Source organism: Scyliorhinus canicula, chromosome 11 (genome assembly GCF_902713615.1).
Source record: "Scyliorhinus canicula chromosome 11, sScyCan1.1, whole genome shotgun sequence".
NCBI classification, from domain to species: Eukaryota; Metazoa; Chordata; class Chondrichthyes; order Carcharhiniformes; family Scyliorhinidae; genus Scyliorhinus; species Scyliorhinus canicula.
This window is the reverse complement of record NC_052156.1, coordinates 116,868,790-116,895,706: the sequence shown is the minus strand read 5'-3', so window position 1 is coordinate 116,895,706 and position 26,917 is coordinate 116,868,790. Positions and strand designations below refer to the sequence as shown.

General features: G+C 47.1%; 1 protein-coding gene across 8 annotated transcripts in view; it reads left to right on the top strand.

Moving 5' to 3' along the window:
- The first annotated feature begins 20,433 nt into the window (after positions 1-20,433).
- The window catches only part of LOC119973313 (non-muscle caldesmon-like), a 254,592-nt gene continuing 248,108 nt past the window's right edge, over positions 20,434-26,917 (top strand). For 7 of the 8 annotated variants that reach the window (XR_005462272.1, XR_005462273.1, XM_038811171.1 and 4 more), the window contains exon 1: positions 20,439-20,595. The gene's annotated coding sequence lies outside the window, so the exon portion shown is untranslated. Of the gene's footprint in view, positions 20,596-26,917 lie in introns of all 8 variants that reach the window. The other variant, XM_038811175.1, reaches the window with a different exon arrangement.

The following is a 26,917-nucleotide window of genomic DNA, read 5'->3' as shown; positions in this document are numbered from 1 at the left end:
TGCCCTTAGTGTCCAAAAAGGTTAGGTAGGGTTACTGGGTTACGGGGATAGGGTGGAGGTGTGGGGTGTTCTTTCTAAGGGTCGATGCAGACGCGATGGGCCGAATGGCCTCCTTCTGCACTGTAAATTCTATGTCTATGACAGGCGCCAACACACCCAGAGGACTAGGGCGACCTTCATCCTCACCAGATTCTCCGAGGACAAGGCTGTGTCTGTCAGCTCACCCCACCACAATTTCCCTCCCTCCCTCCAGTGCTCCAGTGCTTCCTTCCCCCTTCCACATTTCCCCCTTCCTCCAATACCCCCTCTCCCTGCCCTCTCATTCTCCACCCATCCATCACACCACTCCTTCCCCAACCACCCTGTTGTTCTCCTCTCCCGCCCCCCCCCCCCCCCCCCTCCCCACAAAGGGTCTGTGCAACATCACTGCAGGGTGATGGGCCTATGTTGGCACTGACAGCAGGTCAGTATACAAAGCAGAAGGGTGATGATAACTCACTGTGTGGAAAGCTGTGGTGCTCCTCAGTTTCTGTAGAAGTCTGACTCCTGTCTTTCTGCTGACAGCGTGCTCACACCCATCCTCTGATTTGGGTTTGCATTGCGGTTGTTGATCTTGGACCACTGTGCCCGGGGTGGGACGGGGGCTGGGGGGAGCGGAGGACAACAGGAGGAGGGGTGCAAGCAGGCCCTCTGTGAAGATTAATGTGACAGATGCATCACGTATCAGGTGTAACATGCTTTGACAGTGAACATTTGGCATTTCCATTCCTTCTAGCTACAGACACTAACCCCCCTCCCCCCCCCAGTGTCCACTCAGTCCTCTCAATCTTCTTGATCTTTCATGGTGAACTGCTATGTCTAGGTGACTCCCCGGGTTGCACATCAGAGTTGGAGGCAGCCTGCTGCTTTCCGCGCGCCTGTGGCTTTTGATGCCCTTGGTGGACATCCTCTGGAGGGCCTGGAGACGGTGGGTCCCGGCCGACCTACTGGTGTCACAGGCATTGCCGTGCCACCCAATTCTGCCCACTGCCTTTAAGCTGTGCCAGTGTCAGGAGGGGCCGTTCGGAAGAACTGGAGACTTCCGGGTTGCTCTCCAGCAGCTCCTCCCACCTGATGGTGCCCTAGGACATGGGGGACTCTATGTAATGGAGGAGCAGCTGGAGTGAGCTCCAGATGTCTCTGAGTCATCTGGTTCTGCCAGTCCTGGCGGCTTCCCATTCTCTGCACCACGGTGTTGATGCCCTCTGTGATGCTCCTCAGTGACTGGGCCATGCTCTGGAGTGCTTCAGTAATGTCCACCTGACTTGTCCCTCAGTGACTGGGATATGGGCCAGGATTCTCCCCTACCCAGCGGGGCGGGGGGTCCCGGGCGTGTTGGAGTGGCATGAACCACTTTGGCGTCGGGCCGCCCCAAAGGTGCGAGCGTCTCCGCACCTTTGGGGGCCAAGTCCTCACATTGAGGGGCTAGGCCCACGCCGGAGTGGTTCCCGCATTTGGCGCCACGCCAGCTGGGGCCGAAAGGACTTCACTGGCCGGCGTAAGTCCACGCATGCACCGGAGCGTCAGCGGCTGCTGACGTCATACCGGCGCATGCGCAGGGGAGGGGGTCCCTTCCGCCTCCGCCATGCTGAAGACCATGGTGAAGGCAGAAGAAAAAGAGTGCCCCCATGGCACAGGCCCGCCTGCCGATCGGTGGGCCCCGATCGCGGGCCAGGCCACCGTGGAGGCACCCCCCGGGGTCAGATCGGCCCGCGCCCCCCCCCCCCAGGACCCCGGCCCCAGCCCGCACCGCTAATCCCACCGGTAAGAGAGGTGGTTTAATCCACGCTGGCGGGAGAGGCTTGTCAGCGGCAGGACTTCGGCCCATCGCGGGCCGGGAAATCGCCGCGGGGGGCCCGCCGACCAGCGCGGCGTGATTCCCGCCCCCACTGAATCCTGGGTGGCGGAAACTACGGGACACAGCGGGGGTGGGATTGACGCCGGCCCCGGGCGATTCTCCGTCCCGGTGGGGGGTTGGAGAATCCCGCCCATGATGTTGAGGCCCTCAGCCTTGGTCGTCACAGACCCACAGAACCATGCCTTGAACATCACCACTCATGACATGGACATCGTGCTTCAGAACTTGCACTGTGGTCACCACATAACAATGTTGGCCTCAGTGCCATGCAGTTTTGGCACCACCTCCTGTGCCTGAAACCTATGCGACTCCTCCAGTCAGCCATGCACTCGCTGGAATGTTGCTGACATCCCCTCCTGAATGGCACAGCTATGTCCTATCATCTGCATCAGCTCTGGGAGAACCTTATCCAGAGACACGACATCTAACTGGGATCCAGCTGAGCCCTGGAATCCAGCAGACCTCTGATTGCTGACTCCTTGAATAACCCGCCTCCACCTGATGTGCATCAGCAACTGTGTGCCGCTCACCAGATAGTGCTCTACAAGCCTGACCACTAATGTGGCCCACCGAGATGTATGTGTCTGCGCTGGTGGAAGGTGGGGGAGATAGCTGGAGATAGCATGGGTCACTACAGTCAGTCGGCATGGCGTTCCGGAGGTTGGCTGGTTGGTAAAATTGGGTTAGTGGATCCACATCTCTGTGGTCCAGGCCAACCTCACTGTCAGTGACTGCTCTCTCCAGTACACACCGCGATCGCCGGGGCCCGATCTTCATAGGGCGTGAGGACTCAGATTTCTAGCATTCCGACCCTGATCTTGGCCCTTTCCCGCTTACTACGGGCTATCTTCTTCTGCGGGGACAAAGAAAGGGCATTGTGAACCGCAAGTTTGGGGAATCTATAGCAGTTGGTATGTGTGGGCACCGCACGTGAACATGAAGGGGTGGTGCTGGTGGGTGCCAGAGGGTTCTGAGGAATAAACATGAAGATCGGATGTGGGGAGGGTGAAGGTGTCAACTAGTGATTTGTGCAGAGAGGATTTGGGAATTTGAGGAGCAGCCGGTGGAACTAATGCCCGGAGAGAGGTGGTAACTTACCCTGCAGCTTGGTGGAGGTCATTGGTCTTCTTCTGACATTGTACGGCAACTCTCCTGGTCATGCTGCCCGCACTGATAGCCACTTCCTCCCAGATGGCATTGCTGACTGTGGTGGTATGATTAGCATAGCTGCCTGCCATTGGTGCAGAACACTGGCTTACCATTGGCCCTGGTCGGTCATGTGCCTCTTGACCGGTTGGTTGAGACCAGTCATGTGATGGCTCCCCGATTGGTCGAGAGGCTGAGTTAACCCCGCCTCCAGGGTGGGGTATAAATACCCAGTACTCCCGGCGGTCGTCCTTATACTGTAATCGACCGAAGGGCTAACATCTAGCTGATTAAAGCCATACTTTTGTCCAGCAACTCGTCTTGCGTTCAATTGATGGTACATCACGGACCCTGTGCTGGTCCTCTGACCCACTCAGGGGAACAGGATGTCCCGCCTCTCATTCATAGCGTCGAGAGGCCTGGCCAGGTCAGCAACCCTAAAGTGAGGAGCAGGTCTGCCTGCTACCATGCTTGTGCATTGACTGGGAGTGAGTGTTGAGGGAGCGTTTAAAAGCAGCTCCCCCTTTGTTAGCGGCAAGAAGCTGAAATGCGCATCCAGTGAATCAGTCGGCGAGACAGCCAGTAATGGTGAGAAATGCGTTGGGGCTCATTTGTAGCTCTGAGTGCTGTTGAATATGGGCCGTGATCTCGCCAGCGCAGCTGCTGAGGAACATCCTGCGAAATGCGCCTAAAATGGCACTTAGAAATGTTTGGTTGAATCGCGTCCACTCTCTCTGAAACAACATCATGCATCAATATTGCAGAAAAAATGAGTTCTAATGGATGTTTGCACCCATTTCTGTAACAAGAAGACATGTAACGTAAATAACTTTCAAGATTGCAAGGCAAATTCTGAGAGTAACAACTGGTAGACTTTGGGAAAGTGTTAGAGTGGAGTTTACGTAGGCTTAAGAAATGCAATAATAGATGGAAATTTGACTTGTTGGGACAGATGATGAAAGAATTGGAAGAACAGAAAGGAAATGAGGAGGGTAGATGAGCCTTGGAGTTGGAACAAACTTTAAGGGTGGACCTGGTTTGAGAGGGAGCTGGTAGGGCCCAGAAATAGTTGTGGGTGTTGTGTGTGAGATGATCACTTATATGTACAACCTGAGATAGAACATAGAACATAGAATAGTACAGCACAGAACAGGCCCTTCGGCCCTCGATGTTGTGCCGAGCAATGATCACCCTACTCAAACTCACGTATCCACCCTATACCCGTAACCCAACAACCCCCCCTTAACCTTACTTTTTAGGACACTACGGGCAATTTAACATGGCCAATCCACCTAACCCGCACATCTTTGGACTGTGGGAGGAAACCGGAGCACCCGGAGGAAACCCACGCACACACGGGGAGGACGTGCAGACTCCGCACAGACAGTGACCCAGCCGGGAATCGAACCTGGGACCCTGGAGCTGTGAAGCATTTATGCTAACCACCATGCTACCGTGCTGCCCTTTTTTTTTTCCCCAACAACCCAAACTCCAGGTGTGTTTCCGAGAATTCCCTCACCCCCCTCCAAACACCAGATCTGAGACATGTTTTGGGTGCAAGACATTGGAATGGCCCACTGAGCCAAGGTGGGCTGGTTAGAAGAGTTTGAACTATCCACCCCCTCCGCTACCCCTCATGCCCCCCCCAATGGGCTTGCTCCCTGCAGCCTTTATCTGCACCAGCGGAAATTTCCAAAACTGGGATTGGGTTGGGAATCCAGGAATCGCACCCACCATTTTTAAATGAATTCCCGCGTCGTCTTGACTCTGCAAACGTCTGATGGGAATTGGGAGAAGGGATTGTCTTCTATGAGTGTGCAGTAGACTCAGTACATTTCAGGTTTCCTACTCTTGTGGTTGCCCCTATTTATTCCTCCCAAGATCCATCTGGCTGGTCCAAGCTGACACCAGGTACAGGCCTGTCTCCAGCTAGGGCACAGGCTCTTGACGACATGGAAGGAATGTGAATGCAGCAGTAGGACTGGGCCTGGGCCAATGAGACTTGGGACACCCTGATGATAACAGCTTGAAGATCCCAAGTGTTTGCCGCCCCCCTGGAGGGTGTTTGTTAACTGCCAGTTTGGTACTAGCCCGACAATTTGTTCACCCATCACCCCATGAATCACTGGCTCCTCCAATTGATGGGTTACAGAGATAGGTTCTGTTACCAGCCTCTTTAGGTACGCCCCTCTGCTGGGTACCCAACAAACATTGTTCCTGGAGAATCAGGTATGTATGTCCCTTCCTACTGCATTGGAATGGATCGTGTGAACATACACTTACTGTGGTGCATCTCAAATCACAGACACTCCTGGGTCAGTGTACAGGTGAAGGGGACCTGATGTAGGAGGTCTTCATCCTTTTTTCTGCCTCTTCCCTGGGCACAGGGAACACGTATGACACGGGATAATTTGCTTTGTAATTTATACATTGATGAAGAGGTTAATGCTATGTTCAATGGCGGATCAGCATGATCCAATCTTTCAATGTAATTAAGGGAATTACTGGAGCAGTTGTATAGGTGTATTTTGCATTGGCGCAGAATGATTATAAGTTAGAATCATTGGGGTGGATTATCTGATCAGGCATCCAAATAAACATCAGTTAAACAGCATGTAATGAGCACTTGCCTGACAGTGCGCTGATCTTATCTGATTGTGTGATAGTCTCATTTACATAGTGAGAGAGGTTCTGGCACGGCGTATGACTGGAATTGGGGATTTGCCAGAAGGATGCTGGAGGTTTGAACATAACATAGAACATACAGTGCAGAAGGAGACCATTCGGCCTATCGAGTCTGCACCGACCCACTTAAGCCCCCAGTTCCACCCTATCCCCATAACCCCTCCTAACCTTTTGGGGCAATAAGAGCAAGTTATCATGGCCAATCCACCTAACCTTCATGTCTTTAGACTGTGGGAAGAAACCGGAGCACCCGAAGGAAACCCACCCAGACACGGGGAGAACGTGCAGACACCGCACAGACAGTGACCCAAGCCGGAATCGAACTTGGGACCCTGGTGCTGTGAAGCCACAGTGCTATTCACTTGTGCTACCCCATGTTGTCCTGAAGCAGTCCTTAAAGGGCTGCCATTAAGTAGGGGGTGGCGGCAGGGCTGGGAGCAGGGCAAATTTAAAGTGCAATGGCCCTTTAAAACTAAATAATCACATAAGAAATGTTCATAGCAATTGCAAAGGTATTTTTTTAAAATGCTTATTTCAGCCTTTGGAAAAGGTTGCTTGGGCAACAAGATTGTCTGGAAAAAACAATATTTAGCCAAATGAATGTGGGAGAGTCAGGAAATGGAGTCCATGGCTCGGTGACGGAATACCGCAACATTGCAACCACCTGATTGATGCTGATGGTGTGGAGTTGACACAGAATGAGGTGATGCAAACATTGTGTAGCAGAATGTGTGTCATTCTTTAGTGACAATTGTCCGAGTGAGTGTGCTAAAAAACACATCAAATTCTGCATGACTTGCCACCCTGTGAACTGAACCCAGCATTGTTAAAGCCTGCAGAACTGACATGGAATGTCTCCCAGGCCTACTGCATATGGCACAAGTTGGAACATGCCACCCACCCTTGATTTAAAAGCTGGCATTTCCAAAAGGGATGAATGCCAGTTTTGAAAGCTGGCAGAAGCCTTACTGTATAGTAGCACAGTGGTTAGCACAGTTGCTTCACAGCGGCAATGTCCCTATATGTGAGGAGTCTGCACGTTCTCCCCGTGTCTGCGTGGGTTTCCTCCGGGTGCTCCGGTTTCCTCCCACAGTCCAAAGATGTGCAGGTTAGGTGGATTGGCCATGATAAATTGCCCTCAGTGTCCAAAATTGCCCTTAGTGTTGGGTGGGGTTACTGGGTTATGGGGATAGGGTGGAGGTGTTGACCTTGGGTAGGGTGCTCTTTCCAAGAGCCGGTGCAGACTCGATGGGCCAAATGACCCCCTTCTGCACAGTAAATTCTATGAAAGACGTGCTTTTAGGTCATTTGAACATTCTGTATTCTCACTCAGTGTATCCGAACGGGAGCCGGAATGTGGCAACTAAGGGCTTCTCACAGTAACTTAATTGCAGTGCTAACGTAAGCTCACTTGTGACAATAAAGATTATGAAGATTAATTTAAGGAAAAAGTTGATGAAGCCAACAAACAGCTTAGAACTCAGATGCAACCCCAAGGTCCTGACAGATAAGCTTTGCAACTTTTCATTGTTTTACAGTGAATCAAAATACGTGGGCCGGAATTCTCTAACCGTTGGGATTCTCTTTCCTTGCTGGCAGTGTACCCCCGCAGCGTGGGGACTCTTCAATGATAAATCCCATTGGCAAGGGGCGGGATTAGAGAGTCCCGCCTCCAGTGGAAGGCGCGCCTCCAACACGAGGCAGGGGGACAGGAGAATCCAAATTACGTAGCTACAAGATTGGAGGTGTAATCTTAAGGACATGCAACCTTGAAAAATTCTAAATGTTGACTTGAAAAATGAAGCATTCTACTTTAATTTAAATTAAAAAGGAATATAAGATGCTGTTTGGATCTTTAATACTTCATCACATAGGTAACCTCAAGATGTACTCTCTCGCATCTGTTTCTCTTCCTCTCCCCTGTTCAAATATACTTTGTAATTCATTCAACTCTTCATTCCCTCACCAAGAATTTTTTTCCGACATACTGGGCGGGATTCTCCATTCCACCAGCCCTGTTTTCTGGCGTGCGCACCCCTGCTGGCAGCGGGATCTTCTGTTCTGGCAGCCAGCCAATGCGGTTTCCCATTGTGGTCATCCCACGCCATTGGGAAACCTGCGAGCGTGGGTGCACTGCCGGTGAAGCGGAGGATTCTGCCAATGGAGAATCCTGCAGACTACTTTTCTCTTGTTCCCAAAAGTCAACTTATTTCTCCCTTTAACTCTTGGAATTTTTCTTCCACTGTAATCATAGAATCATACAATCCCTAAAGTGCAGAAGGAGGCCATTTGGCCCATCGAGTCTGCACCGACCCTTGCTTCAATAGAGCACCCTAGCCAGGCCCAATCCTCTGCTTCTATCCCCATAACCCCACCTAACTTTTTAGGCAATATGACCATGGCCAATTTACCTAACCGGCATACCTTTGGACTATGGGAGGAAACCGGAGCACCCGGAGGAAACCCACACTGGCAAGGGGAGAAAATGTAAGCTCCACACAGACAGTCACCCGAGGCCGAAATCAAACACGGGTCCCTGGCGCTGTGAAGCCACAGTGCCAACCACTATGCCACCATGCTGCCCTGGTGCTCCCTTCCCTTCTCCAACCCTGTGTTTATGCTGATCTCCAACCTATTCCCTCAGAGAGGTGGAAGGTTGATTCCTCTCCCTGGCTCCTTCATTGGGATTTATTTTTTCCCTTCCCGCACATCCTCTTTATCGTGAATTTTCTCGCTTAATACCACTTTACACCAGTGTTACTGATCCTATAAAACAGCTGCTTTCCCAGTACTCTGCCCTAATGGATCAGTCTCTGTCCCAGCGCCAACCCCATGTGCACCAAAGGGATGGGGTCTCTCTCATTACTGCTCCACAGGTACTGCGGCTAAAAGAAGGAATATACCATACTGAAAATGGGAACTCCTGTTCTTGTGAGCACTCCTGCCCAGAAATTGAGATCGGAATCCTTTCCACTAACAGCACTGGCGAGCGAGAGAAGAGACTAACCCTTCCGCACTTCACAGAATCCCTACAGAGCAGTCGGAGGCCATTCGGCCCATTAAGTCTGCACAGGCCCTCTGAAAGAGCACGCTACCTAGACCCACTTCCCCACATTATCCCCTTAACCCCACCCAACTTTTGGACACTAATGTGCAATTTAGCATGGCCAATCCACCTAACCTGCATACCATTGGACTGTGGGAAGAAATCGGAGCACCCGGAGGAAACCCATGCAGACACGGGGATAATGTGCAAACTCCGCACAGGCAGTCACCCAAGGCCGCAATTGAACCCAGGTCCCTGGTGCCGTGAGGCAGCAGTGCGAACCACTGTGCCACCAAGCCACACCACTTGTGGAATGGCACTGAGGGGGAAGCATATCTGACCATTTTAAATGACTGTACAGTGATAATTCTTTTCTTCTGAAACCCAAAGTGGATATACAGAGATAGTGGGATCAAGACATTATTGAGACACAGTCCCTACCTCCTTTAATATATTAATGCCATTTCATTATTGCTCTCCCTGATGTTTGTTACAGTAATAATTCAGGATTTGGCCGATTCCTAAATATCACATTGTAACAGGATTGAGTGCATTCTAAAAGTGAATTAACAGCCTCCCTCCCAATTAAACCTACTGGAAAGCAGATATACTAGTTACAGCCACGGGATCAAAACATTCTAACATTTTAAGGTACAGTCTGAAGAGTGTTTTCAAGGATGGGGAAGGGAGGGAGGGGTTGTATGGTGGGGGCTGATGGGAATGGGGCTCTAAATGGGCCACCAATGATCATTGTGCCCAGGAATCCCAAGAATAAATAAACTGAGTTTGTGTATGGCCTAATACACCAGAAGAGGTTTTGTTGGCCATACTACTGGCTTCCGTGGAGACCAAGGGTCAGCCGCCATGCTGGGAATGCAATGTTGGCCCCAGCATAATACACATCCGACCTTGGAGTTGAAGAGCTAATGGAAAACATTGGAATAAAGTCCTCCCTTCAGGAAATTGTTTTGAAATCAAAGGAGTTTCAACGTCTTTGAGTAACTCAACACTTACAAATGTAATTTATTTGATTTGCTAAAATTATTACCATTCCGGTGGAAAGTTTTCTAATTTCTGCGTCCCACTGATGTAACATTCCAAAGCACTTTGCCCTTGCTCTTTGTGCCCAGTAATGGCAATGGCACCCTCGCCTATTGTTGCACCTTAAATTGTTTCTAAATGGGACGCACAAGAAAGGTCAAATTTAATGGAAAGTTTACGATGCAAAGTCAGTTGTAATTTATAACACATATCCAACTTGTTTATTGCAGCTAGAAGAATTTGTATGTGCAGATGAGTCAAGGCCAGTAAAAACAAAATATTCTCATCGGATTTTACGACTATTCCCATTTCTCCTATCCATTAGACTCACAGGCAGTATTAAAAAAGCACAATGCATGGAAACATTAGCAATTCTCTAATTCAACTGAATGAACACAGCGGTCTGTGTACCTAACCCTTTCCCACTCTAACTGGCCTTTAACTGGCTGTAAATTCACTTTGAGAATATAGTAGATCCTGTTGTAATGCGAAATTTAGGAATCAGCCAAACCCTGAATTATTACAAAGGATGCATTGTAACTCATTTGGAACTCATCGCTGCAGAAGGCTGTGAAGGCCAAGTCATTGAGTGTCTTTAGATAGATAGGTTCTTGATTAATAAGGGGATCAGGGGTTATGGGGGGAAGGCAGGAGAATGGGGATGAGAAACATATAATAATAATCTTTATTGTCACAAGTAGACTTACATTAACACTGCAATTAAGTTACTGTGAAAAGCCCCTAGTCACCTCATTCCGGCGCCTGTTCGGGTACGCCGAGGGAGAGTTCAGAATGTCCAAATTATCTAACAGCACGTCTTTTGGGATTGTGGGAGGAAACCGGAGCACCCGGAGGAAACCCATGCAGACAGAGGAGAACATGCAGACTCCACACAGACAGATGCCCAAACCAGGAATCGAACCTGGGTCCCTGGAGCTATGAAGCAACAGTGCTAACCATTGTTCTACCGTATCTGCCATGATCGAAAGGTGGAGCAGACTCAATGCGTTGAATGGCCTAATTCTGCTCCTATCTTATGGTCTTATGATAACAAACATCAGGGGGAGCAATGGTGGAATGGGATTAATATATTAAAGAAGGTGGGGAACAGTGTCTCAATAATATCTTGTCAGTGGAGTCAGGAAAACTGTCTGATCCTACTATCTCTTTAATTTTAATATTGCTCCACTGCTTGCCTTTCTGGTTTGTATTAACAGCTTCTGCTTTTTGACTCTCTGCATAACATCATTCAGTTTCACATACAAAGTTGATCCTGCTGCAATTGGGGCATGTGCACATTACAAAGTCACAGTACTGGGCAGTATGTATAGGGACTAACTCATCATATGTATTTCTGTGATGACAGGGTCACCTTCTGGAACTCTTGACTTCTACCATCAAGAGAAACAATATTATGGGAATATCTGCACCTCTGCACTTATTACTATTTCCTCTTCATTGCTGATTCAAAATACTTAAATTTCCTATTCAACAGCATTTAACAGCTCCCAACATGTGGGAGAATGTGCACCACAGGGGCCACCTCAGTTCAAGAAACCCCAGTGTCACCTTCTCAGATAACTGGGAATGGGCAATAAGTGTGTCTTTGAGAGCAAATGAAACAAAATGTGAAGATGTATTGTGATGTACTTTGGATCATTTGACCTATAGGAGGACACCACTCAACATTACTTTGATGAAGTATTTTGGGTGATTGAAATTTCTGGCTACGGACATTTTGTCAAATTACTGCCATGTTGGGGGCTGTTTTTCAGCAGACTCTGTAACATCTGTCACAGTTTCCTTTGTTCACTTATGGGATGTGGGCTGTCGTCGCCCCCTCCCTTCGATTGGATCTGAGTTGTTCTCCAGTTCCATTGCTGCTCGATCCCATGACAGTTTCTGTTCCATTTCTTCTTCCATTTTATTTTCTCACTCCCGGAACATGATGGCTCCCCATTGTCTTCACTTTCCACCTCAGCAGACTCCACATTCCTCTTCAGTTGTTTCCATCACCTTCAACGCAATCTCAAACTAGACACATTTTCTCTTCCCCTCCCTTTCCAATATTCCAGAGGGGAATTGCCTCTGTGAAACCCTGGTCTGCTCCTTCATTACCCCTAATATCTGCTCTTTTTCTCCCAGCACCGTCCCATGCAAGCACAGAAGATGTGACAGCTGGCATTTCACCTCATCCTACAACACTGTCCAGGGCCACAGTTTCCAAAATTACGAGTGGGAGTGTAATGAGATCGTTCAGTTTCACCTACAAAGTTGACCCTGCTGCAATTGGGGCATGCATGCATTACCAAGTCACAGTCCTGGATAGGCTTTTGCTTATTTCTGAGCAGAATGTTGAGCATGCGCCCTCTGTGATTTGCCTTCAATTATGGAATTTCAGAATTGCTTACTGAAAATATGTTTATGATTTCCCAAAAAGAGCAATCCGAGGGGAGGTAAGGATAAACCAGGAAATTACAGGCCAGTCAGTCTAACCTCAGTGTGGGGGAACTATTGGAAGCAATGCTGAGAGACAGAATTAATCTGCATTTGGAAAAATCAGGGATTAATCAGGAACAGTCAGCATGGTTTTGTTAAGGGGAGGTAATATCTGGCCAACTGGAATGAATTTTCCAAAGAGGTGACCAGGTGTGGAGATGAGGGGAATGCATTTCATGCTGTCTACTTGGACTTCAGCAAGACTTTTGATAAGGTCCCTCATGGGAGATTGATAGCGAAGGTAAGAGCCCATGGGATCCAAGGAATTTTGACATATTGGATCCAGAATTGACTGAGTCGCAGGAAGCAGAGGGTGATGGTCAAGGGATGTTTTTCTGATTGGAAGCCTGGACCTGTGGGGTCTGCAGGGATCACTATTGGGGCTCTTGCATTTCGTGGTTTATATACATGATTTAGACATGAATGTAGGCGCGGGGGGGGGGGGGGGGGGGGGGGGGGGGGGGTGGGGGGGGGGGGGGGGGGGGGGGGGGGGTTTGACGGATAGTTTGCGGATGATACGAAAATTGGTGGGGTGTGAAATAGTGAGGAGGATAGCCTTGGATTACAGGAGGATACAGATAGACTGGTGAGATGGGCTGACCAGTGGAAAATGGAACTAAATACAGGTAAGTGTGAGGTGATGCACTTGAGCAGAGGAGACTGAGAGGGGACATGATGGAGATGTATGAAATTATGAGAAGCATAGATAGACAAGAAGAAACTTTTCCCCTTGGTGGAGGGATCAATGACCAGGGGCATACATTTATGGTAAGGGGCAGGAGGTTTAGAAGGGATGTGAGGTAAAACGTTTTCACCCAGAGGGTGATGGGAGAGTCTGGAACTCATTGTCTAACAGGGTGATGGAGACAGAGACTCTCAAAACATTTAAGAATTTTTTGGGCGATGCCAAGGCATACAAGACTATGGGCCAAGTGCTGGAACATGGGATTAGAATAATGTTATAACCCGCATGGGTTTTACGGGGTAGGGTTGATTAACTGCCCCGTGGATCTTGCAGAATACGAGCTCCCCCGAAAAGGGGGCAGGGACTGTTAACAATCTTCAGATGTATAAATAAAGTAGGCCAGTCAGGAACTGATTAGAGAACTCCCAATAGGAATCTATTGGAGCTGTGCATAATAGTTATTGTAAAATAAAGTAAGTTTTTGTTTCGACGAAACTCGGTGTGGACTCTTTGTTGCCCTTTCAAAACTGGCAACGAGGGTAAAAGCTGGATAGCTATCAGGCTGCTGAGCCTCCTCTCTCTTGGGTTGGAAATTTGTTTTCATTATTCTTCTACTACTCGAGGCAACAAAGTAGTCAAAAACACCTCACCCAGTATTGGTCCCCTCCCCTGAAACTTTCACACCTCCACGGCCCTATTCTACCAGGCTCCGATGGCCTGGGTAAAGCTTTGCATCCCATTGTGGAGAAAGTGCGTGCCATCCAGCAGGCCCCCACCCCGATGGACACTCAGAATTTTGCTCTTTCCTCGGTCTCGTTAACTATTACAGGATGTTTCTCTCGAACCTTGCAACCACTTCACTATCATAATGGATCATGTGGTGAATGTGATTCACGCCGGATTATAATCTGTATATACATGTGTCTGTATTGTAAGTGCAGTTGCACTACCTGTCCTCCAGGGGGAGTAGCTCTGGGAATGCTCGAGTTGTATGGGGCTTCTCCCTTGGCTCTGCCCAGGACTCCTCCCCCGGAAGCTGCTGTATAAAAGCTCAGTGCCACATGGTCAGCGGGCCAGTTCACCGAAAGTTCAATGGCTAACCGGCTGGCTCTGTTGTGAGTATATTAAAACCGCTATTCTAATCCTACAAGCACGTGTCCGTAGAATTGTTGGTTCCAACAGATCATAAGCCTTTTCTTGGGCTTTTCAAGGATGATAAGACAATTCCACCCGTTGCCTCCACGTGAATCCAATGCTGGACTTTGTTACTAGCTGCCTTTGAATAGTCTTTTGAACATAGGCTGGAGACACTAATTGTGAATGCCGACGCATTCAGCCGGTTGCCTTTGTCGATTGGCCCTTATCAAACCCCAGGACAGTCGAGGTAGTCGCAACTCTGAACTTCATGGATACTTTACCTGTCATGGTGTCGCAAAACCGTGCATGGACCCAGATGGAGCCAACCCTATCAAATGTTCGGCACATGGTCTTATATGGTGGACAGCATCGACAGCTCCCAGAGGAGTTCAGGGCACTTTCCTCCAAGCTGTCTAAGTTCACTGTAAAGGATGGTATGCTGCTGTGGGGTATGCGTGTAGTCACCCAAGAAAAAGGGCAGGAGTTCATCTTAAATTACCTCTACAACAGTCATCCAAGTATGTCCAAGATGAAAATGCTTGCTTGCAGTTATGTATGGTGGCCAGGCCTCAATGCGGACGTTGAGAAGATGCCCAAACAATGCTCCATTTGCCAGGAGCATCGGAAGCACCCGCCAACCATGCCCCTGCATCATTGGAAATGGCCAAGCTGGCCGTGGGCGCGTTTCAATGCCGACTTTACCGGTCCATTTCATTCAAGGGTTCATGTTCCTTTTGTTGATTGACAACCATTTGAAGTGGCTCAAAGTGCACAAGATGTCGGGAGCTACTAACAGGGCAACTATTGAGAAATGTCATTTATCGTTTTGCACGCACAGCCTCCCTGAAGTACTAGTCACTGATAACAGCACTCCTTTCACAAGTGAGGAGTCTCCCCGCTTTTGAAGGCAACGGGGGTGCAGGACATTCGTACAACCCGGCTTCCTCACTCCTTAGTTACCTATGTTGTTGATACCAATGTGTACCATGGCCACTGGCTGTTCATCTCCCTTCTCTAGAATGCCCTGCAGCCGCTCCATGACATCTCGGGCCCTGGCACTAGGGAGGCAATATACCATCCTAGATTCACATTTGCAGCCACAAAAGCGACTGCCTGTGCCCCTAACTATTGAATCCCATTTCACTTTAGCCCTGCCACTCGTTTTTCTCCACCCATCTGAGCAGCAAAGCCACCTATGGTGCCATGAATTTGGCTGCTGCTGCTCCCCCACCCCACCGAGGGGAAAAATCTTCACATTTTATTCACAATGTTACTAACTCAAAGCGAGAGCAGCTTTCTTAAGAGGCATAAGGTGTAATCCTTTGATCTTCATAGCATATTCACTGATTGGGTTCAAAATTTTATTAGATTTCATAGTTAATACCAAGATTCCACTTCTTGTCATTAGGATATTTTTCAGGGCTATATTCAGTTTTAGGAGTTGGACTGAATTTGCATTGCGCACATGAACACTCATGTGGGAATCTGAAGGTCATACAATGAAATCCACTACACACCCAGGCAAATGTTGCACCAGGGTCAAAATCAACCTTTTCCACCTATTTTGATCATCCCACGCAATGCCCTGATAACCCAAACATGTAGTATCACTGAGACAGTGACATCATTTTCAGCTTATTTCACTTCTTATGCAGCTGCACTTCACAAGAATTCAATCTTTTTTTTATTTGTTCATAGTATGTGAGTGTTGCTGGCTATGCCAGCATTTTTGTCCATTACCAATTGCCCTTTGGAAGGTGAGGTCGAACCACTCCCTTGAACTGCTGCAGCCCATGTGGCGTAGGTACGCCCGCAATGCTGTTAGGGAGGTCGTTCCAGCATTTTGACCCAGTGGTAGTGATGGAACAGTGATGTATTTCCAAGTCAGAATGGCGTGTAGCTTGGAGGGGAACTCGCAGGTGATGGTGTTCCCATACATCTTGCTCCCCTTGTCTTTCAAGGTGCTGGAGGTTGTGGGTTTATAGCCTTGGTGAGTTGCTGAAAGAAAACTTGTCGAATTGCTGCAGTGCAACTTGTAGATGGTACAAACACGCGTCCCACCCTGCGACGGTGGAGGGAGTGGATGTTGAAGCTGTTGGATGGCGTGCCAGTCAAGCAGGCCACTTTCTCCTGGATGGTGTTGAGCTTCCTGAATGTTGTTGGAACTGCACTGATCCTACCACTGGGGTTAGTGACTAGGTTGGGTGAGCTGTATGACTCCCTGGGGTTAGGGAAGATAAGGTATGAGTTAAGGGGCTCTGCAGGGGGTTTGAGAAAGGTAGGGGATGTTTGTGACCGTGTTTGAGGGGCTGTTTGTTGCAGGGGGGGAGGAGGGAGGGTAGGAGGGTGAAAAAGGGGAAACATCTGTGTAGACTGTATAGTTGATTGTTGGAAAGTATGTTTCCCGGGGTGTTTATTTGGTGTAACCATTTTTGATACATGTTTGTAATAAAATACATTTTTAAAGAAAGGAACTGCACTTATCCAGGCAAGTGGAAAATATTCCATCACACTCCTGATTAGTGCCTTGTAGATGGTGGACATGCTTTGGGGAGTCAGGAAGTGAGTTAATTTCTGTAGAATTCCCAGCTCTTCCATTTCAGTTTTCGGTTCATAGTCACCCCATGAGTTTTGATAGTTGGGGGGGGGGGGGGAGGATGGTAATGCCATTGAATGTCAATTGGGAGATGGTTGGATTCTCTCTTGTTGGACAAAAAAGTTACAATGACCTTAAATGCATTGAGTTATGTACAATAAACAAGCAGTGGACTGCACTTGTTTAGTTTTAAAAAACAACTCTTCCACTTCAGTTAGTAAAGATTTCACTCCTCTAATGACTCAGCTTGTTCTGGCGAGGGTTAGCGGAGGGCCTGAGGTTTAATCCCAGTCTATTGTCAATTAGCTGCTCTCACCCATTAGTATTGAAAAGGTGACAAATTAATCTTTACACTTGAAATCTTGCTTTTTATCTTGCCATTTGTTTAGGGCCAGTTAAATGGATCTTGGAGGGAAAAGCCTAAAGCAAAATCAGCACAGAGAGGGTTAACTACAAGACAGGAAACCCTGGGACTACTGTGTCATTATTCAAATAAGGAGAAGAATTCTAGATATCGAGTCCTGGAATTCAGGGTATATAATCAAGACCTGTTTGGTAAGAGTAAGCCCTGTTAACAGTGTTAAGTCGTATAAGGCCAGATCTAGTTTAGATGGCAGAAGTGCTTCTTTGCCCAGAGAATAATTGACGCAAGGAACAGGCTAGCATCTCATGTAGTGAATGCTGTTATGTGAGAGTTGGACCGAGTTCTGACTGGCACGTCACCTCTTACAAAATGTAGGTACTACAGGGAACTCAGGGCCAGAGTAACCCGGCTGGATTGGTTTCAATTCCCTAGGGATATCTGAGATTTATATTCCCTAGATTGGCCCAAAGTCTTTTGCCTGTCCTCGAGATCGATTTTGTGTGAAGTGGAGAGTATATTTATAGTGATGCATAAGATATCACAATTAGGTGGGCCAGGTTTGATGGACCAGAGAACTATTTTCCTGTCCATCTTTGTTTGTACATTCATAAACCTATTCTCCTCTCCTCTAAGGCTGACATTGATGCAGAGATCCAACATTGTATCCAATTCGCAAGCGCCTCCTTTGGACATCTAAGGACGAGAGTCTTTAATGATCATGACTCCCATGCCGACACCAAGATCCTTGTATACAAGGTGGTCATTCTCCCACCTCTTCTATATGTCTCAGAAACTTGGACTACATTCAGACGCCACCTCAAGGCCTTGGAGAGGTACCATCAACATTGTCTGAGATGGTATTCTCCACATCAGCTGGGAGGACAGGCGAACTAACATCAGTGTCTTTGAAGGAGCCAAGAACACCAGTATCGAGGCCATGATCATCTGAAACTAACTCCATTGAGCTGTCCATGTGCTCAGGATATCAGAGTCCTGAAGAAGAAGAGGACAAAGGAATCTTTTTTTAAATTGCCACAAGTAGACTTACATTAACACTGCAATTAAGTTACTGTGAAAAGATCCTAGTCGCCACATTCCAGCACCTGTTCAGGTACATGGAGAGATAATTCAGAATGTCCAACTAATATTTGTTCATTAATCTTTTGGACTAAAATTCTAATGTGTTCACCAAAAAGAGGGAAACAATTTTCATTGTTGCCCGTCAGTCGTCATGGACAGATTGGAGACCCTTTTTAACCATTCATGGGACGTGAGCATTGCTAGCAAGGGCAGCATTTGTTCCCATCACTATTTTCTCTGTGGTGGTGGTGAGCCATCTTCCTGAGCTGCTGCAGTCTATGTGATGTAGGTCCACCCACAGTATTGTTAATGGGGGATTTTATGATTTTGACCGAACAACAATGAAGGAACAGCTATATAGTTCCAAAGCAGGATGGTGTGCGACTTGGAGGGGAACCTGCAGGTGGTGGTGTTCCAATGTGTCTTCGCCCTTTTTTCTAGGTGGCAGAGATCGGGAGCTTGGAAGCCTTATGTAGGAGGAAGAGGCTTTTTGAGTTGCTGCAGTGCATCTTGTGGATTGTACACACTGCTGCCACTCTGCACTGGTGGAGGATGCAATAAATGTTTAAGATAGTTAATGTGGTGCCAATCAAGGTGGCTGTTTCGTCCTGCTGGTGTTGAACTTCTTAAGTGTTATTGGAGCAACATTCATCCAGGCAAATGGCAAGTATTCCATCACAAACCTGACTTGGACCTTGTATATGGCAACCAGGCTTTTAGGACTCAGGCAGTGAATTTCTTGCCACAGAATTTGCAGCCAATTATCTACTCTTGTAGCCATAGAGTTTCTTTGGCTGGTCCAGTTAGGTTTCTGGTTTATGCTAACACCCAGGATGTGGGGGATTCAGTGATGAGAATGCCATTAAAAATCGAGGGGAGATGGTTATATTCTCTCTTGTTGGAGATGGTCACTGCCTGGCACTTGTTTGGCATGAATGTTACTTACTGCATATGAGCCCAAGCCTTATATTGTCCACGTCTTACTGCATACAAGTCGTTGTGAGACATAAAGGATACCATTGCACTATTTTGAAGCAAAGAGGGGAATGTTCCTGAGTATCATGGCTAATGTTAATGTCTCAGCTAGCATCCTTAAAACACAGATTATCTAGCCATTTATCTCACCACTATTTGTGGGATCTTGCTGTGTATAACGGTCATGTCCCTTCAAAAATATTTTGTTGGCTCCAAAGTTTCATGATTGGCCCCATCTGAATGCAAGATTTTCTTTTTTTCACCAATCATTTATTTTTGAAATACTTGGCAGATACTTTGCAAAATAACATGCTCCATCAATATATCAAATACAAGATACACACAAAGCCGAAGTCTTATTAACTCCTTCGATACACAACCATTCTTGTAATTATGTTACTGCAGCCCACAACTGCCCTAAACAGCCGAAATAATGACACATCCATCTCTCCAAGGCCAAGGGGCTGCAGTGGGAACATCAAATGTCCAATAATGAACTAAGAGGTTCCAGATGTTTTGTTGACCTTTTTTAGAACAGACACTGGGGCCTAAAGGGTTACTGCAAAACTGTGTACCTCAGAAACCTAAACTGATCGAATTCAGCTCATAGATGAAACTGCACATCATCGTTATTTTCTATCATTATTGCACGGCAAACACAATTAAAGTGCAGGAAGAACGCACTGGCATCCAGAATGTGTTGTATTTGGTGAGCTTTTTAAAAAAAAAGATTGTTCACAGTACATTTGCACCAGGGTGTTTTGCATGGGATTTTTCAGTCCCTGCATGTGTTTTCAATAAGCTGCAGAAAATGAGGACTGCACACTGAGGTAAAATTCAGGGCTCGCGTCCTTTCCCCGTGCTAAAAGAGTGTGTATAATTGCTCCAAATGCTGAAGTCTCTCTGCTTCTTTTTTAATTTTTTTCTTCAGCGGGCCAAGGGAAGGCTCCAATGGATGCATGTTCCCTGGCATTAGCATCTCATATGATTATACATGACAGGCTATTTACTTTCAGAGGCCCTGCAAAGGATAACCAAAAAAGGCCATGTAGCAAGACATTTTTGGCAGCAGGCAACAGTTTTCAGGGGTTTTATAAAAAGTCTTGTTTCTTGATGAGTGGCTTCCTGAGCATGCCTGGGGAATGACAGGCATTCCTGGACAGGGGGAGGGGAGCTGGGCTGGGCTGGGCTCAGCCTGGCCTTGGACACTTGCGATTGGTTCCTAATCAGAAACAAGCCAACAGACAGCGCAATGCTAGTGGCTGTCAGCTGTAAACAGAGGGGAGATGTGTTCACTTGGCATTGACGTTGGGAGGGGCCTAAGCCATGACTGGAGTTTTGTTGAATAGAACTGTGTGTGTGTGTGTTTTGACTGCCTGTACTTCCCCGCAGTGTGTGTAGCTTGTGTGCTTTGAAAGCCGGCCAGCGTTGAACCGAACAAGAGGTAAGGCATGGCACTGCTGGTATTCCTTCCAGTAGGGCATTACTTCAAAGGAAATTAGAGATTTGCGGAGAAACAGATTTAGGATGAATGTCTAAACTGTTTTTGGAGCCGGTTAAACTTTTTTAAAAAATCGATCTAAGTGAAGATGGGAAGGACCGGCCTGATTTGCGCACAGACAGTGAAGACTTCTTTCAAGGGGAAACGATAGAGAAGCGGGGAGGGCGGGTTCGATATTCATTTGTTGAAACGCTGAAGTAATCGAAATGTTTAGTTTGTGCCATCTACAATTTTAAAAAAGTGAATTGGCTTTCAAGTAAAATCGGGGCGCAATTGTAAACTTTTCCTCACAAGAGCAATTTGCAGACGAGTGCGGGCCAGCTTTTCTTTTTTTCGCCTGTAAGAAATGCTGCCTATCGTGTTTTCATCTTAAACGCAGAAGGGCAATTCGGACATTCTGGGATCAGCAAACGGCCGTCCAGTGTGTCGATCTCTCTCCCCCCCCCCCCCCAAAGTTGAGGGCAAACGTTTTATTCTAATCAATTTGAGCATATTCCGACGATTGAAATTGTTGCTGAAGTTCATATCTGATCTCAGTCTCGGCGTTGCTTCAATCTGTTCATCATCACTGCAGGAATGTTGTAGCGTTTTCTATCCTGTGGAATAACTGGCTCTTTAAAGTCTCTTTCTCTCTCTCTCTCTCTCTCTCTCTCTCCCCCCCCCCCCCCCCCAACCCAACAAAGTTCATCATCCCAGCGCCCCCTCACCTCTTCCAGATCCTCAAGACTATTTTTTTTTGTAAGAAAGTTTTTTTTCTCATGATCATTTCTGTAATTGTACATGTGAACAGACAGCTGATGGTCCTGAGAGATTCTCATGTTGGGTGAAGCTCCTATTGTATTGGCGGCTTAGGGTTGTGGGGTGGGGGGGAAGTTGGGGAAGGGGTTGAAGTTCTGAGTGCAAAGCAAAAATGAGACGATTTAAGATGCATACTTGAGAATTGTCTGCTCCAGTGAGCTCCTTTGCTTAATTTGCTTGGGAAGGTTGGCGGCGTGCCAGTATTTTGAAAAGTAAAGAGGTTAGCTAAATATTTGTTGGCCTTCTGTGAAACCACATCTGATAAGGCATCCATGTTAGGAAAAAATGAAGGGAATGCACTCAATGCATAGGCCTTATAAGGAGTAAATTTAGCTTGGTGACAGACGATGGATTTGACCTATGGAATGTAAGTATGCATTTGAAAAAGTTCTGTGGGATTTTTGTACACGCACAAGCAGAAAAAGAAGTGCAGTTTATTTGTTGTCTATAATGTATTACATCTTCCTGTCCATTGCAAGTGTCTGACTATACTATAGTCTGCATTGCATGATTAAGCATTGTGTTATTGCTAACTTTGAACTGTACATATTTGCAAGGCCTATAAAATGGTTGCTGCTTAGATTCTGATCTAATTAGTTATCTGTATAATCATGCTTTGTTATTCTTTGATTTTGCTATTTAATAGTTCCGAATACATAATTGAAGTGGAGATTCAAAAATCCAATCATTTAATAATAATAATCCAAACGGTCTGGAAATGTATAATGACTCCTTTTTATCAAATGAAGCAGCAGCCTTGCCTTAGAACACTGTATAAATAGCTGACTTTTTTTATCTGTCTCTTTGTTAATTAAACCCTTTCTTGATTAGACAGGTTGAAAGCATTCTTTGATTTACGATTTGTGTTTTCCACTGGTAACTTTGGGACTCTCTGGATTTAGGTAGCTGAAAATATTCCAGTGCAAACCAGAGACTGCAAAATGGCCCAGCCTCATTAGATCTGTCTGATAGTGATGGTAGTCAGGATTGCATAGATGTCTGGGCTTTCACTCGAGGGAGCTGCTGCTAAAACATTGCAACTGATTTGAGAACCTGAACTAGGGAATGCTAATTATGTGAAAGGCTTGGGCTGCAAAAAGAGAAAAGGAATCACCCGTGCTCTTTGACAGCTTCTAATTAAGGGTTAGTTTAAACCACAACCATAGCATTGGTGTGAAGCAGTTTCCACTTTGCATGAACACTACGATTGTATTGCAATCGTAGCCTGACCCAACATGACACAGGGGTGAAAGAGATTGGGACTCCTTGATTCTTCCTCTACTTCACAGTTAAGCAATTAACTGATTACATACATAAGTTCAACATCTCTGTGAAGCCAGCACTGCTTTGTCCCAATGCTAAACCTGTAGGGTGAATGTGGTTGTAATTTCCTGGCTGTCCTTATTAAAAACTATGTTGTGTTGGACTAAATAGTATGGATGCCTAGGGGTCGAAGGCTTGACTTCCAGGTCCGCACTCATGCAAGCATGGCTTCACCTAGGCTGGAGTCTTCTGTCCTCCCCAGTTGCAGGTTTCGAGGCAGGAAGACATTTAATCAACGGGGGGGGGGGGGGGGGGGGGCAGTGGGGACCTTGCCATCTTCCAGCCTCCACACCGATTCCATGGTAGGAAGGCCTGTCGTCAGCTTTCCTGCTTCACTGCAATGTTCACTTAAGGGCCTCATCCCACTGCAGCTATCATTAACCCAGTGGCATGCAGGAGGTTCATTGTGTACGGAGCACGACAAGCAAACCTGTGTGAGAATGCTTGCAGGTTCCCAGGGGAGGTCCCCCGTTTAATGCCTGATCAAGGATGGTCGTGGGAGTGGCAGCTGTGCAGTATTCTCTGCCTATGCTACTGAACTCCCATCCCAACTGTCACTCGACTGTGGCCTGGGATGCAGTGATGATGCTACGCCTCAAATGGGTGTCTTAACGCCAGTGGCCACTGCCTCCTCAGTGGCGCTGTTGTTCCAAGTAGCAGCTGGTCTCTGATTGGCTGGCAGCTCTCAGCAGATGGGACTTCAGTTCCATCAATATCCTTGACCCTGGGGCACAGCCCTCCCACTGCTGGCCTGTCAAGTGTCTGAATGGCACGTGATTAGTGGACTTTTCCAGAAAGAGGTGAAATGGGGTTTTTGCTTGCTTTTCAACCGCAGGCCAAGATCCCCAATCGCCGTCAGGTCTCCACCACCGGGGAAGATGGTGGCGGGGAGCACTGAGGCCCCGTGCTGGCAATATTGTGGGGACCCCTTGGCTGACTAAGCAATCAGGGTGCCCTTTTCAACGCGTGCCCAATTTCTTTGAATCCATGTTTGCTGGTGTGTTGAAGACCCACCTCTCACTGCAAGGGCAAAACTCTTCCCCCAACCTTCTGAAAAAAAATTCTAATTGTGGGTGGATTGAGTTGTAAATCGTCCCCAACCAACTGGGAGGAATCGACAGCAAAATGTTTTGGGAGAATTCTGCCCCAGAGTTGGGTGTGCCAAACAAAGGACTGTACATCAGGAAAACAAAAAAAAAGGATGAACATTGCATGTTGCTGATTTCTAGTGAGTTTTGATTATATTATTAAACCTACAAAAGAATTTCTATGGGAATTGTTTCAATGTATTGAAAGGTCATACTGGAGCTTATGGTTCGAATAATTCTTATTCAAGCCCAAAAATTACATCTTTAAAATAGAGCTTGCATTGCATTTTCTCAGGATTTATAAGCATGTTTTTGGATAGAGACATCAATCATTAAAATGTATTAAGTATTTTGGGTTAAAGCTGGAAGTTGTAAAACAGAAGTGATTCCAGTAGAAAACAGACAACAGGCTGAACTCATCAAGCATCGTAGCCTTGTGCCCTACTTTATTTCATGAAGAAATTCCATTCATTGCTTTATAGCAAGGAGCAGCCTTATCTTTCTTTCAAAAAATTCAATTGACATTCCTTTGCAGGCACTTTGTTGTGAGAAGAGTTATATTTCCATGTGTGGCAGTGGCAGGCTGGGACATGTTCTGTGCCTGCCAGGAGATGCCAGCAGAGAATCTGGATGATTTTGGTTGAGGGTACTGATTATCGAGTGGTTGGTGAGGTGAAAGACAGAAAATGCAGGGTTTCTCGCCAAGCTCGGCACCTCTGCAATCTGCAGGTGGGGAACTGAGGATTTGAAAGGTCTGTACCAGCATCTTAAATTAGAAGGATGGGAATGTTGGCTTTGAGACAGAACATACAGCAAGGACATTAAATATGGAAGCCTTCAAGGCTCAAAAACAGCAATAGGTTACAATAAATGTGCACCAAACATCCGTTCATGCTGTGGTTACACCAGGATTACGCCTGCTGGTGCTATCCACTAGTACTAGATCTGTTGCAATTTGTGGTTTCATTTGAAGGGCACCTCATTTCCATGGCCATCACGCTGTATACAGACACATTTTAGGTGTTTCCCTGCCCCTCTCTATCATATACTCTGGTGCCTGTGGGAGTGGTATTTCAGAGACCCCATTTAATTCTCCTTTTGGTTTCCTCTAAAAGGGTGCTAATGATGAAAATTTTGAAAGAAGAGTGACCGGTTTCTGGGGTCCAGACCACTTGATGGGCATGGACATCCTCTGTTGCTTCCCATTTTCACCCTTCTAGATGCCAATACACCTTATCTCACTGGCCACCAGACCCGGATCCCTGAGGGCCAGGGAAACGGGATCAGCCAGAGTAAGGATTCTTCATCAGTAAACCAGCTCCAACGAATCACTGGCTTTTAAGGGGTGGCTAAAGGCTCTTCCCTGAGCAAAGTCTCAATGTCGGTTCGGGGCCAGCACATCCAGAATTACAGTGGACGTTTGATGGAAGGGCCAAGGAAATTTAGTGACATTGTGTCATTTGAGTGATGAGTGCAAAGTAGCTGGAGATTAGTGGTGCATAAGATTCTTCTTTGGTTAGATCTGGGATGCATAATCAAGCCAGTTTCTTGGTATAATAAAACGGACAACACTGCCATTGAACATCGGCATAATGGTGGCAACTGAACAGCGTACTCCATGTCATCAGTATGTTTGCTCATGTGTCTTAGATTTCCTTTGGTAATGTTGGATGCAGAACTAGAAAAAGTCAAATTTATCTGTGCCGCTCTATAGGAATTAATCAAATCATCCCAAATTAGTGAAGAAGTGGGGCTTTTTCAGATGGATTATTCTTTGGAACATCTAAGCTGCACTACAACAGATGGTGGTGTTCCTGACTGACACTCATAATCCAGTGTGGAGAAATACAGAGTACTGGGCACCAATGACCCAGTAGCAACTCCTTACTTGACAATGATGACCTCATAAGAGAACGTACACAACTTTTATTATTTCAGGGGATGTGGGTGCCACAATAATGTGGGCAATAAGAGAAGGTGGTGGTGAGCTGCTTTCTTAAAGTGCTGCAGCCCATGTTGTGCGGGTATGCCCACAGTGCTGTTTGGAAGGGAGTTCCAGGATTTTGACCCAATGGCAGTGAAACAGCGGTGACAATCTGATATAGAACATAGAACAAAGAACAGTACAGCACAGAACAGGCCCTTCGGCCCTCGATGTTGTGCCGAGCAATGATCACCCTACTCAAACCCACGTATCCACCCTATACCCGTAACCCAACAACCCCCCTTTAACCTTACTTTTTAGGACACTACGGGCAATTTAGCATGGCCAATCCACCTAACCTTCCTAATATCTTCCTTTCCCTCGCAGTCCCCCTCCAGTGCTAATCCTGATGCCTCCACCACCACGCTGCTCCAGCAAGGGGAATTCAGCTGAAGTAATTATCTATCTGGAATTTTTTGGCGCGTGTGTTTTTAGACAAACGTGCTTGACGCACATCAGTACTATTAAGAAAGCAAAGTAGCGCGGGTGCTGGAAATCTGAAATAAAAAGAGAGTCTTAGCAGGTCTGACAGCATCTGCAGAGAGAGACAGCAGTGTTAATGTTTTGAGTCCAATATGACTCTTCTTTGGAACTTTGCATCAGTATTAATAGTAAACAGCACTCATACAAAGATGGAGTGGCCATTGACTTTGAGGTAGAGTTCCCACTTCTGAGGCAGAAGGGTTGGATTCAAGCCCCCCTCCAGACAGCCTTAACAAGTGTAAATTGAATTGTTGCCCAGCAAAGGCACTCATAATCTAATAGGTCGTTCTCTCCCATCATAGACTAAGGGCGGGTCTTTCTGTGTCGCGCCTGCCCTGGGACCGGAAGTTCTCACCCGAGATCAATGGATTTTTATCTTGTCTGTCAAATTCTCCGTCCCATCCGTGGAACTGGAAGATTTCCACCTAAGGACGTGATTTCTGGCTCTTCCTGCTGGCGGGATCTTCCAGTCCTGCTGTAGGCACCTCTTCCCATGGCGGATTCATCAGAGGCGGTACAAGCAAGCCACGCAAAATGCCGTCGACATCAATGGGACCGGAAGATCCCGCCAGCAGCCGGGGGGCATTTC